The sequence below is a fragment of the Falco punctatus genome (genome assembly GCF_963210335.1).
Source record: "Falco punctatus genome assembly, chromosome: 5".
Classification (NCBI taxonomy): Eukaryota; Metazoa; Chordata; class Aves; order Falconiformes; family Falconidae; genus Falco; species Falco punctatus.
The window spans coordinates 1,411,526-1,426,188 of record NC_137584.1 but is presented as its reverse complement, the minus strand read 5'-3'; the positions used below and the strand labels follow the sequence as shown (position 1 = coordinate 1,426,188).

Genomic DNA, 14,663 nt, shown 5'->3' with positions numbered 1-14,663 from the left:
TCACCACTTGAAATTTTTGGCAGTTTGGACTATAGACTTTGTGAAATATGGAAATGGCAACAATAAAACTGACAACCCCCTCAACCATCAGAACTGAAATTCATGGGGCCTTAGTGGTGCATCCAGCTAGAAGGAGTTAAAATTTCAATAGAAACTTGTGTACTTGAAGACTGGAAACCAACAATTAAAAGAGTTGCATAGTCTGCTTGGGAAATCTATCAGACTTTCTGGCCTAAATCTAATTCCATTTACTGGTCCTTCCGACAAAGAGGATCAAAGTAAAACATGTTGTTTAAAATAATCTTCATTCTGCTCAGCCATAGCACAGGCTGCTGGTTTTGCAAGTTCCTCGTTATAAATACTAGTTTCCTAAGCCCTCAGTCTTTAACCAGTATTCAAATGAATTATGGTTCACAGTAAATCATATGTCCCACCACACTTTTCAAGTGTTAGCAAAAGTGTTAGTGAAAAAAAAAAGTAAAATGTACAGACTACGTGATACAGGTCTGCTAATGGAGACTCAGCAGTCCTTCATATCTTCTTCCCTTTAATCCTTGTCATCGTGAGCCCATGGTGTTTCTGATGAGAAAACAGTTACTCTACTTCAGTTCAACATTGTTTTCTTACAGTCCTAGTTGTTGCTTTCCATATTCTGAATGTAAACCTGTTCTGATGGATATATGTATGTTTTATGGAACCAAAATGTCAGTGGCCCTTTGGTCCAAGTAATAAAATCAGCTCTTACACAAAAACAAGCAGTACTGTTAAGGCTTTAAACATCATCGTAAACTATCATGAGTCACTCAGTACATCATCTTCAGGTACAAGATCTTTTGGTCTGTTCTTACCAGTGCCCATCAATCAAAGTTTATAGGCTCACAAATTGCTTGGCCAACACTCAGTAGTAATATTTTAGCCATACCTACACTGCAAATAAAATCCATAGACAAAATGTCAGGTGAATGTCTGGTGTTTGGTTTGGTTTGCTTTCTTAATTTATCAAGAAAAAATATGTATTTCCTTCTTTGTGAAAGGACTCATTTCTCGGGTGTAGGTGTCTCAGATGCACTCATAACTATAGCCAAGGCTACTCTGTTACATCTGCTCTCTCATGGAGATCACAACTGAATGTAGATAAATGACACATTGATTCTGCTCCTTTTGCTTCATGAGTATTGTACATTTTAAATTTAGCAACTATTTTTTTCGAACAGTGTGCTAGTATAGTATAGTGATTTATCTTGATGGCAAGGATCATAGAAAAGGCACATGAAAATTAATTTTCTGTCTTCCTTGGCCAGTATAGTCTCAAGTCAGCCTTGTTACACAAACAGGCAATTTCTGGAAAAGAAAAACCCAAACTTGTTCCTTATGGATAGACACATGGCTGAGAACTTAAAGTGAATTTTATGTTATAAGCATTATGAGGCTTCAGATTCTGAATCTAAGAAAGCACACACAAGGTCAAGGGCGACACATCAGAACAGCTGTTACTACCATGCTTATGGTCCAAGTTCAAAGCTATCAGATGCTTTGGAAAGTTACTACTGTCATTATGTGAAGACTATGTCAAATATACCATGCTAGAATTTCCCCCAAATTTCTTGTGGTTTAGTTTGACTATTGTAACATCCCATGTTCTGTAATAACCTCAATGCAGGGGTTTTTTTGCTTCTTTCATCACAAACATTTGTTTTTTCTTTCTTAAAACCTTCCTAAAAGATGTATTCCTCTGTGGTTTAGTATGTATGTTAATAAAGAATGTACATTGTCCCAGCACTGTCATATAATACATACACCATCAATTACTTGCATACACAGAGTGAGCAAAGCCCTTTAATAAGGTGCTCTGAAATAAAATAGCCTTTTAATTAGCTTGCAAATGTGATCAACATCAGATCACAGGGTATTTCAAACTCTTCCTTTCAAGTCACCAACCCAACACTGTTTCAACTTTGAGGGATAACCAAATAGCAAAAGTGGCCATTTGAATATAAAGTTCTTAGGTAAAGATTAGAAGAATATTTTTGTTCATAAAAGTCAATATATCTCAAATATCGCTCTGCCTCAGGTTTCAAAAGTAATAATTTGCTCTATTAAGACTGGTATAAACAGACTTTTACATCAGTGTTTCCTGTTTTATAACTAAATGCCCTGCCTTTGCTCTTCAAATTATCTTGCTCTTGACTAGTCCATTTTTACCTTGGATTTCCAAACTGACTTTTCATTAGATATTTAGGTCTGATAAGTCAATATCAATAGGTACTGGTTTCCATGCTAAAAACAGAAAGTAGTAACACTGGGAAAGAGTCTCAGCAACTCATAACAGCAAAGGAAGCTCTGAGGTATGCAGGTATAAAAAAAGTAAGGCAGTTATGGAGTGAATGTAATCTCTAACCTCTCCTAAAATACTCGTATTTAAAAGTATAAGTGGCCACATTGTGGTTCTAGCATTAATACATTGGTAATATTTATTTAAAATTGGAGGGAAGTAGATGAAAAGTTAGATGGCTTTTGATTTGTGATCCATCAAAAATATATTTTGAAAGAAAGGGGAGGGGAAAAAAAATTAAATCTCTTCAGAAATAACAATCTAAAAAATGAAGTTAGAAGTAGGTCTGTGAAAAACTGTTTAGCATTTTCTAAATATGTCTCATTTGTGCCCTGTGGGTCAGCATAAGTTAGAATGGTTCAGAACAGAGCTAAAGTGGCATGAAACTATGATTGCAGTTTTAATATTCCTCCTCCACTCAGCCAGCAAGGGAAAAAAAAAAAAAAAAAAGTGCTTATGTTTAGAAGGTGCTTAAGCACCTGCTTAACATTATATCCACGATTCATTAAAAGGACTGACAAGTTTAAAGCTGAAAGGCATCATTAGATCATCTAGTTTGATCTCCTGACTAAATAATTTCTTTGCTGGATAGTGACAATGAAAATATGGTTGCAAATTTCTAAATGTCCCTAGAGCACCAAAAGTGCCTTTCTTTTCTAGATGGGATGTGTAGTCAAGTTTTCAGGACTGCGATATATCTTGAGAAACTTTCTGTGAACACCTGCTGATCTTGCACAATTACAAATAAATTCATAGAGCTGTCAGTTTTCAAATGTTTCAGATTTTTAGTTAGTTATTTATAAATAATTGGAATTTGAAGCTGAATGCCGTGCTGACTAGTGCACTATCATTTAATTTTGTATAGGTTTATAAAGAATATATACATCTAATACTTTGGCTCACGAAGATAAATGACTTATGATAACAACTGTGTGGTCTAACTACTTTTTTAATAAAATGGAATTGGAGTGAAAACAGTTTATATAGAACAATTAATACTTACAATAGTGTATTTTGACTTTTTAGTAAATATATTTGAAAATATGTTAAGCCTAATTTGCTCGCTTAACAAAATGTGTCATATGTGAAATGCTAAGCTACCGGACAGTTTAGCAATATCTTTTTTTGCCTTAAAAAATATGTTTAATGAAAACAACAGGCAGCCAAAATATTTCTCCATTTCTTAGACTACACAAAATGTATAAACAGAATATTTTACTATGGATCCCTACATGCAAATAAGGCTATTTATAATGTATTTCATACATGCTAATTTCCTTTGTATGTCTCTCAGAGTGATTAAGCACCGACTTTGGAGTGACTTAGTGTATGCTTAAGTTAATTACATCCACAAATATTTGCAAAATCCAGGGAAGAGGTTTTACCTGATATTAGTAAAGGCAGCAGAATCTAACCCATTGTTAACTTTGCTTAGTAAAACTACATACATTGTGTCTTTGTTTTCTTTTTTTTTTACTGGCAGGCAATGGGTAATAAGCTAAAATTGTACTACCGGTATGTGGAGAAAATTATCCTTTTAACAGATAAGCCTAGAAATATCACAAGAAACACTACTGTGATTTTTTGATCATTCTATCCGTGTGTCAAATAAGCTAATTCTATTGCAGCAAATATATATATGTACTAATTGTATGTTTTAGAGACAGTATTGACTCTCTGGTGGAATCTCTATTTAAAAAATCATGAACACTTTTTATTGTTTTTGAAGTCTGTAAATACCAACTTTGCAAATCACATCCTTAGGAAGGTCTCAGATTGTAAAGATTACAAACACCTTTGCATTAGCTTTGAAAGGTCAGTGCATGTAGGTACCTTGTATTAACAAAAGTGCTTGTCACTTGAACATTGTTGATTCTTTTGAAAGCTATTCTCCGAAGCATGAAAAATAACATCTTCTCTCTCTCTTTTTTTTTTTTTTTTCCCCTCCTGGTTTTAAGGGGTGTGTTTGGTTGGTTTAGGCTTTTTGTTTGTTTCTTTCTTTGGTTTGGTTATAACCGTCTGTCTTTCCCTCATATTTTGGAAAACAAAAAAGTTTTTGATTGTTGACTCAGTAGTCAGTTATAATATCATTTAAGTGTAAGGTTCACCACACAGATTAATTTAATTCCTGATCATATAAACAAAGCTTATCAATAAAGACATAGCCAAGTCTAAACTATTTCCCATACTACAAGACCAGACATTGAGTGGGACATGAGTAGTGTGTTGTGTTGATTTGAGCAGCGGGGGAGTTTGTGACTGATGGTCACTGGACTTTCTAGAAGCTATCGCTGCATTGGAAATGATAGCACAGCATTTGGGAGATAAAAAGATAATCACCATAGGGGGGGAAAAAAAAGTGCAAACAGTCACAAAAGACTTTAAACTTCATAAAAAAAAAAAAAACAAACACCTCTTCTGGGGTTGTAAGCATCAAAAGAGATTGTTTCTGGATTTTAGCATCTGGAAACGAACTCAGTGTAAGTGGTCTTTTTGCTAAAATGAGTATCTACTCTTTTGCCACTGCCATCGCACAGTCAGGCCACCCTCAAGCCCTGTCCATATTCTTTCTTACTTCTTGTTCTAAAATGGCTGACAGCAGTGTTTGAGAGAAGTTGTAATTTTAAGTAGGTAGATAATAGCCACAAAATTACACACGACAGTTCAAATACGCTTCAGAACTTGTCAGGTATGAATGCCACAAAATATTTACTCCCAGATCTCAGTCTCTCTTTCTCCCCGCTTCTCACAAAACAGCAGGGCTGCAATGTTCTTGTTTCTCTGTGACACCGTCTGCAGCACGCCTCTCTTGTGCAGGGATGCAGCGCGGTCTAAACAGCTACTGCCCAAACAGTTCCCTTTCCTGAAGAATATGGTCCTGGAGTATTTAATATTAATTTTTACAGTTCCTGTAAAGGAAGATTTTCATCTAGAGCGGTATTCAATTTCCACCCTTTTAATGACTTCAGGCCACAGAAAAAGAGAAGGAGCTGTCAGCATGACTTGAGCCAGTGGCTTTACTAACGCTTTCATGTCTTTCATGCTGTCTCCTGCAGGTCTTTGAGTCCATTGTCATGACAGAGCAAAAGGGAAAAAAATCATCAAAAATTGCAATAGAATTCATGCCCTCTCATTTGATGGTAGTACAGCTGGGGCTTAAAAATTAAAAATACCACCAAGAAACTGATGAAGCTTCTGGTCACTCTGTCCCCCCAGTTGTATGCCAAGTGTTCAGGGAATCCTTGAAAACAGGTAAGAAAGGAGAGGGGTGGCCCAGGTATGCAGCTGTGGTACAGCTGAGCACCACACAGCCCCCCAGCAGGACAGGGGAGGGAATAGGAGGAGTAAAAGCAAGAAAAGTCCTGGGTCAAAATTAGTATAGCTTAATAAACAAATGAAAGAAGAAAAAAAAAGAAAAAAAGTCAATCACTGGCTACCCCCTACAAGTACACTGATGTCCAGTCAGCCTCCATGCAATACCTACCTCCCCAAAATGTCCCTCCACTCAGTTTTTATTGGTGTGCTTGTCATTATATGGCATAGAGTATCCCCTGAGGGCATGTTATCAGCACTACTTTAGTCACAAATCCAGAACACAGCATCATACAGGCTGCTCTTAAGAAAATTTACTCCATCCAAGCCAGACCTAATCCAACAGTTCAGAGCAAAAAGTTATGAAAATAGATGGACAGATTTGGTAACAAAAAGTTGTTAAAAAGAAAGAAAAAAGCACGTAATCTTAAACATTTTATGTATGAGTACTGACATAATGAGACTGGGAAATAAAGAAGGTATTTGTAGGTCACAGTACAAGAAGGATAATATAATCTGCTTCACTTATTTAAGTGAATAAATTAATACAGAGAGAACTAGAGAAGCCTGACAAGTTGATTCAACAGCCAGAGTCCAAATAACATTACTCTATAGAGTGAAAAATGAAGGAGATTTCATAAATTTTCTAGTATTAAGACCATGTGGAAAAAGATGGCACTAACAAGCATCTGGAAAATATTTCTTAGGTCTGATGTGACTTAAAACCTTTCTTGATATGCTTTTAGGGCAATACATCAGTATGCTATCCCTTAGATCTATATTTGCAGCACAGACTTTACACTACACTTTCTATTAGAAAATCACAATAAAGAGTTAGAAACCACCATTCTTTTAAAATCAGATCAAACTTTGCCTTGCTGAAAACAAACAAATGGCAGACTGCTCAGATTTGATAGGCAATGAGATTAATTCCTTTTCAGATGTAGTATGTTATTGAACTAATCGTGTCCTAATGCATGCAAACTTAATTCTACATATAGCTATCAAAACATAAATATATATATAGTAACTAAGCAGCTGGTTTTGAGTCAAGTTGACCAAGCATTTTCAAGTGCAGTTGTTTTCCTGTGTACAGAATATGCTGATTTCTTGAAGCCAGGACATTTCACACCAGTATGAAGGGGTTTGTGGCATTATTTTAACATGGGTATTTTTGGCCCAGGATAGAAGTTGAGGCAGGAAGGATGGCCAAATTGAAGCAGAAACTCAGTTTCCAGAATTTCCCAAATATCTGAGAGCCTAGTGGTCAGAGCTGTCTTGGGACAAAGTCTCGGATTCAGCACAGGAAATGCCTATCTGTCGTTCCAGGTGAACGTCCTATGCACCAGGCTTTTATGAAGCAGCTGTTTGCACCACCTTCTCCGGAATCATTTCAACAATTGTTCTTTCCAGATAGCCACAGGAACTATAGACAGTACTATGACAGCTACCCGACCTGCACAAGCCTTGAAATAAGTGTTGTCATGTAGCTTAGTGTTGCGCATTAACCTTAGGAGGCAGTTGCCCTATCGGCCCTATGGAAAACCCATATTGAACCCAGGGAGGATACAGGACTGACCCTGGTAATGGTGTGAGTGCACCACCTCCAGATTGCGCAACAACCTTGCTACTGGCCTCTTGGCTATCGTGAACTAGAGGTTTTCTTTGTCAGGCTGTTGGGCTTCTGAAAGCTCCTTTCCCAAAGTATTCCCCAATGTTGCACACTGCCAGCTGCTATGCCCAGTGATGTCCCCACCTTGTGCTGTAGCCCCTGGACTTAATACCCTGGTACCCAGTCGGCGCTGCAAAGCTGTCTCTTCTGAAAAAAACATCCTCTCTTCCACACCTGTGACTCTGCTGGTTTTGGTGATGTCTTGCTGCAAAACACTCCCTTATGCAGCAAGGGTGAAAAAAAACCTTTTGTTTTAAAGTTTAACAAACAGATTTTAAAAGCCTGATAATTATTCTGGTATTCAACTTTTCTTATTGCACCTTATCTCATTTTAGTTTCTTGTTTTGCCACAGAAATTAATTTGTACAGTGGGGAAGTAAAAGACCTTGTAAAAGATGACTTTCACTGAAAATCAATTTGCTATGGCATTTTCTTCTTCCAAAAAAAGTTAATTTGAGGAGTTTACAAAAAATGAACAACTCCGGTTGTGATTTTGGAAGCAAATTATGCAGGAATGGACTTTTCAGATTGTATGAGATCACTCTGTTCGCATCCTGCTCAAAGACTTGCTAAACTGGTGACACTGCACACATAAACCTCAGCCTCATCTTTTCTCCAAGCTATCTGTTCTCCTAGATTTCCTCAGAAGTTCTCTAACTCCTTCTTTCTTCCTGCACAGAAGATGACACAGACTTCTCATACTCCGTCAGGATTAACAGGCTGCACCCACAGAATTGAGTCAGCACAACTTCCTTGGTGTTTTAATGCAGATTCCTACACTTGCTAATAGCTTGGGTCAACAGATGAGTGCTGCGTTCCTTTGCAGGGGCATAGATTGTACTATCCCGATACAAATGTCAAATAAATTACCAAGCTGTTAGTTCCTTGACCATACTGTTCAGGAAATAAATAAGGCAATGACCTAAGCTATTGTTTATGAGTCAGGTCTTCATCATGTAGTAGATATTATTGTACATGAGAAATAACAGCACAAGCAGAAAGATCCCAAAATTTTGCTGTGTGGTTTCACTTACCACATGGTATATTAAAATATAATGAAAATATATTATGTTACGAGATACAAAGTAATGTCAAATAGAGGAAAATGCAAGCAGGCTCCTGACTGAATAAATCAGGGAGAATACGCAAGGCAATAAATTCCACTCAGTTTCCTCGCTGTGTGGGCAAAAGGGGATTAAACAAGGCAGTGGCTTAAATTTATAGTAGCTCTTATTTATGAGTCAGGCCTCAATCATGTATCAGAGACACCAGGCCTGTAATAATGGCACAAGCGAAACAGAACCGATTCTCAGAGGGCAGATGCCTTCAGGACGTGGAAGTGTGCTACTGCACAGTGTAGAAACAGAAGATTAAGGCAGAGAGGGAGGAGAGCTGAACACCCTCACCATATTCCCCTGCTGTGGAGGACAGTAACCCCAAGATTTTCCTCTTCTGTTGCCTGACTTCCTTACCTCCACCTTTGCCAGTTCCTCTCCTTCCCCATTGCCACACTTTTATTGCCTTCATACGGTGCGCATCGGGAAAATAACAGAAGGGCTTCCTGCCAAGTCCGGAGTGTATGGGGAGCTGGAGTCCCTCCTTTTGTCAGCTGTCTCACCAGAACAGCTCTCTTTCTCCCCATCTTCTACATACTTGTGACAATCTTATATAATTGGGCAAAGTATCTGGAAAAAATGCCTGTCATTTTCTTGTAAAACACAGGGATACACATGTAAAGCAGCAATGTCTCACAAAAGAGCTGGGATGGTAGTACCTACCAAATTAAACATGAGCTTGCTTTGTGTTCTGAGCTGAAAAACCCACTACAATTTTTGGCGGTGTATGCAGAGTCATCATATTGGATTGGCAACACACAACTCTCTGCAAGCCACCGAGTGAGCTCCAGCCACTTTGGTACAAGGGAGATGTCAAAACAAACTGGTGGGAATTTGAAGCGGAACACTCCTTTCCCCTCTCCTCCCTTCACGCCTACCCGCCTCCGAACATCTGACGAGGCTGGAAGAACTGCTACATCCGGAGCCTTTTAAATATAGAACTTGTGAATGGTTTGTACTGATTCATATATGCATCACTGACACGGTGCTGGCAATAGCACAGCGATGAGTGCAGCATAAAATCTATGTGAAACAGAAGAGGATATAACTTTGTTGTTTATGTCAGTCAGACTTTGGTTCAGTAGATACTGGTTGGTTACACCAAACTTATGTGTGGGATATATAGCTATGCTATATTAGGAGTGTCTTGGCCAAAGAGGTATTGTCAAAGGAAGAAGCAGTCTGCCAAGACACACACTGCTGGTGTGTGCTGGTGTGTGCTGGTGTGTACCAGTTTGGCAAAATTTTGTTCATGAAAGGTTGTTGGGTGCAGGCTAGAAATCCCAGTCAGATAAAAGGGAGGTCTTAGAGCAGCTCACAGTCTGTTGGTCTTGCTCACTTGGGATGTAAGAGAGGCCAAATCTCGTTCCTCTGTCTCGTGGTTCATGCTAGGGCCTTTTATTCAACCTTCCACACTACAGGGGAGGGCTTTGACCAGCAGCTTGTTTCCTATTGGAAATCTGACCTGCAAAAATAAACATGAATGGAGTCCCTAGCCAAACAGCTTTTGATTATTTACTGGGATGTAGGAGACCCAAGTTTGAATTCTTGGGAAAACAAATGTGAGTTTATGCTGAAGTCTGTTGTCCCCCTTGGAAGACAGCCACCCTAAAACAGCAAAGAACTGGCTGAGGTAAACATGACAGCAGGCAAGCAGAGAATCAGAAGTGAAGTAAGGTAAAATTAAGTGTCTACTTTCCCCAGCACCACACAAGCTATTCAGGGGCATTTCTCATCTTCATCTACTTTCTTATTAAACCTTCAAAAGGTTTTAATTTTCATTGTAAAAGGAAAGGATACTTTACAAAATCTTGATATTCTTGCATAAGGGAAAAGGACTATGGAAACCTGCTACCAATTTGTTAGAAGTATTAGAAGTATCAACAAATATTTCATAAAGAAGAGGAATAGCAATAGGGAAAAATGATGTAACTACAGTAACTGTCAAGAAAAGAATATACCAGTTGGGTTACTGAGGCAATGAAATCTCTTTGCAGTTGAGCTGTGCAGACTGGACAGAGGGGTGGGGGGCAAAGTTGAGGAGAACAGGACTTTACTGATGGAGAATAGGCAAAGCCTCATATTTTTCTTAATTCTTTTTGGTTTGTTTAAGAGTCCACATCTCTAGTAACATATAAGCGTTCTGTCTTAATTCCTCCAGCTGAAATATTTTTTGAGTATAATCTCAGAAGAAAGCAGAGGTTTAAACGGAAAGGAGAAAGAAGTAAACATTTCACATTCTGTAGCATTCCATAGAGATAGAAATGCATCACGGCCAGGTTTTTCTCAGATTATGTGTTATTTCCTAGTGCTGTTATATGTTTTACATGACACAATATTGATTTAATGCAGTAGTTGGTTCTTTTGTTGTGCCTTCCAGGCACTATTCATTAAAAAAAAACCCAACCACACAACAAAACCCTTACAGTTAGCAAAAAATACTATATACTGTAATGCCCTGTTTGTAGCATTAGAGACTGTGGCTTTTATACCACTAATACAAGTGAGGTGTAAACTGAGACAATCTGTAAAATGCCCCTCTCAAGTCTGTTCAGTTTATACTTATTCCATTTGTTGTTTGGGATCTATTGAAAGTAGTACTGAAGTACTGAAAAGCTGGGAGGATGAATTACTTATATTTGTGGAAATTATGCTTCTCTGGATACTTATTTTCTGTTCTTTCCTAATGGTTTAGGGATCATGTTCTTCATGACTATGCCTTCTCTGATGCGGATCTTCTGAAATCCAGTATCTCCCTTTTTTTCATGTGAGGCAACTGTTACCTGCAAGTAGGTTGTTTTGTGCCCTTCTGAACTAAGATCTCCTTCACAACCTTCTCGAATAGCTCAGAGCTTAAAGGAGCAAAAGTAAATATATTTTTCTTACTCTTTAACTGTATTTATTTTACCTTGTCTGCTACCATGCCTGCAGCACTGCTAGTGCTCCCAGAGCTCATGAACCTATTTAATTTCCATCTAGTGCTTGTTGCAGAAGGCTTTGTTCCTGTCTATCACAGTGGAGAAAAAACTTTCACAGCTTTCCGGGTCTTATCATAGCAGTTGCAAGTAGGCAAGAAATATAAACAGGCTCAGGAGATCTAGGTCTGAGGGTGGAAGAAGGTAATTCCAGAGGTACCTTTAACTTTCAGGATCGAACACTTGGACAAGACTTTGCCAGGACGCGTTGAGGAAGATGAGAGACGTTGGAAAAGAGGAAAAGTCTGTTTACACCTTCTCCCTCTAAAAAAGTCCATCTTATCCCTTTCCTGTTGTGGACTGCTTAGCATTAAAATGGCAAAAGCAGCTGGGATGGGAAATTCTCGAATTGTGATAAGGAGATGAGCCTCAATTACCACTCCATATTTTGCAGACTAACTATGGGAATTTCTTAGGGTTGAGTTTTGTTGTTGGTTGGTTGGTTGTTTTTTTTTTTTTTAAGACTGGAAATTGAATAAGGGTCTTTGAAGAGAGGAAAAATAGAGAAAACAGAAAATTTGAGGTTAAGTTTTTTACTTCAGAAAATTTCTATTAAGAAGAAGTGACATGATGTGAGAGGAGAAGCATGTGAGACGTCCATTGTAACCTCTTGGGCAGTTTACAATACATTAATGTTAGTGTGCTTAGTGTTAGAAATTCAATGAAGATACTAGAATGAACTTCTGAAGTGGCCAGGGACACCCAGGAGCGGTCTTTCCTGAGGAAAAGGGGGTAACTAAGGAGACGTTCTGAAGTCTGTGGGCAATCTTTGTGAGCTTCATCTGTCACAAACGTTGCATGTCTGATATCATCTTCTGTCACTTTTTGTTTCATTTGTTTACAAACTAGATATATATTTTGCCCCTCAAAAATATGTCCAGGGAATATCCTTTGAAGTGTTCTATCAAAGACTTGACCTTGAAAATGGAATAACTTGCAAATGAATAAAGAACAAGCTAAAATGATAAGTATTTTTTAAATATTCTTTTTTTTTCCTCTTTTCTTACTCATTCAATCCATGAAGTCAATATTGTGACTGAGCAACAGAAATTGCCTGTTTCTACATTTGCAAGAACAGAGTTGGTCAATGCAATGAGTTTTATAACTTTTTTTCCTACTGTAAAAAGAGCTACGTTACCTCATGAAAAAAAAAAAAAAAAAAAAAAAAAAAAAAAAAAAAAAAAAAGTGTTTACCTCCTAGTCTTTCTTTATTCTGTTTGCTAAATGGAGACAAGAAGTTACCTTGAGGAAGGGGCATTTCTTCTATGTTTTTGCAGAGTATAGCATCACAGGGACAGTATCAGTTTGTAACTAAGTCATTGGTATTACTTGAATACATACATACAACTATTACCTTTACCTCCCTGCTTTAAAGATCACACATTGATAAAGTACTACCAAAAATATCTCTTGGTCAACTCATGTAGGCAAGTTTTCTTGCCATTCTTCCCCATTAAACAAATCATAGCAGCAATCACATACGATTTGCAAATCAAATCAGCACCTCCATCTTTCAAGTGGCAGTTTCATACCTTCTAGTTTTATTTGGAAGTTGAAATGGCTTGGGTGAGCCCAGCCCCAAATCTGCAGAGACTTTTGGCACGACTGCAGCTAACTCACATTCTCCACAGCAGCGTGAGGGCAATGTCAGCTGAAAGCGCTTCCCTCTTCTGTGGCTGCTGGCTCGATGGGCTAATCTAGTAGCTAGGCAACAGGCTGGAGAGGAGCTGGGGACCAGGGAAGGAAGTTTTCGGCTAGGAAGGCTGGCTGGCTGTGTGAGGGAAGTCTACATATTTCCTCACAGAACAGTCTCCCTGCATGATAATACAATTAGTAAATCTCGATTGCAAGTGCTGTTTGAGCAAGGTCAAGGTTTGCTGAGGGTAGTACACCCACATCTAAAATTAACTCAACACCCCAAGCGTCCCACATTCTCATCCTACTAGACACATTTTCGCAGTCCATGCTCAGTGTTAACTAATTTTATGCAAAGCAGTAAATTTGGAGAAATATATTACATTTCACACACTTGCTAATCTATGTAGATTTCAACAGACAATTCTGTAGTTGTTGCAATGGTAATACAAGCCGATGAAACTTTTTGCCCTGCCTATATCAGATTGTTTTTGTTTCAGAGCATGAAAGCAGTTTCTAAAAGAATAGCTTTCTTTTCTGTACACTTTCTGTATCAGCCAGTGAAGAAATATGCAGAAGGTGTTCTAAATTTGCTTTGTTTATATGCAGCATGTACATAGTTGTGTTTCATGTATTTTTTTCATGTAAATTTCTCTCTTATCCCCTCACTAACTCCTTTTATCATAGTGTGTCCTAAATGAAAGGCAAACTCAATTAATCATCAACCAGCTTTATTTCTATGGCATCTGTCTCCCTGATATCTAAGTATTATTTTAAGTTTGTGTTGAATTTTGTGTTCAAATTTGCCCATCCTTGCTAGAAAGAGGCATGAGGCGATTTCGAGAGCAATTTACAAGGTTTTTTTCCTCCTCTGTATGAGAGCAGCAATTCCTCTGATTCGCAGGTTGACAGGAGCACATCACTCTGGTGCTCAGATCAGTGCACGAGCTGCCCATCGAATAGCAGATCAAGTTTAAAGTCCTAAGGGCAAATTCTGCTGTCAGTTACACAGGTGAACATGTAACTATAAGAGCAGAATTTGGCCCCTTGTCTTGATCTTCAAGTCTCTCCACGGGAAACTTGATTACTGTGTTTAGGACAAAGTGTAAGAATGCTTTGTAAAGAGCATTCTTTACATACACACATACTGTGAGACACAAGTCTCTTTTTCTGGTTATCTTTTGATAGCATTTGGGAAGTTCTTGAATTCCAGCAGCTCTTAGGCTGCATGTTGTACTATTGTATTCATTTAAAGAAGAATAATTTTCCTTGAGCCCCGATACGCAGGACAGTAAATGTAGCATTGATAACAGCTTCATTGCCATATTTTCATGAAAGCATTAGCTAGGAAAATTGAAGTCATGAATAAAACCCTAGTTTCTAAGTTAATGTGTAGTTAATTCTTTCCCTCCCTCTTCTCTCTCCTTTCACCAGACCTCCCAAACAGTGTCCTGGGTTTCTTTAGCGCTTGAAACAGTCTGGATTTCAGAATCACTTCATAACACATGCCTGTAGGTGCTTCTGACAGAAGCTGGGTAATGCCACAAATCTGGGCACTTTGTTTTGTGTAATTTCAAGTTTTCCTAGATGCATCATTCTCTGGGATTCAGTTTGGCCTTATC

General features: G+C 38.2%; 1 long non-coding RNA gene across 1 annotated transcript in view; it reads left to right on the top strand.

The window, feature by feature from the left end:
- The window catches only part of LOC308064105, a 407,604-nt gene that overhangs the window by 113,455 nt on the left and 279,486 nt on the right, over positions 1–14,663 (top strand). The window lies entirely within an intron of this gene.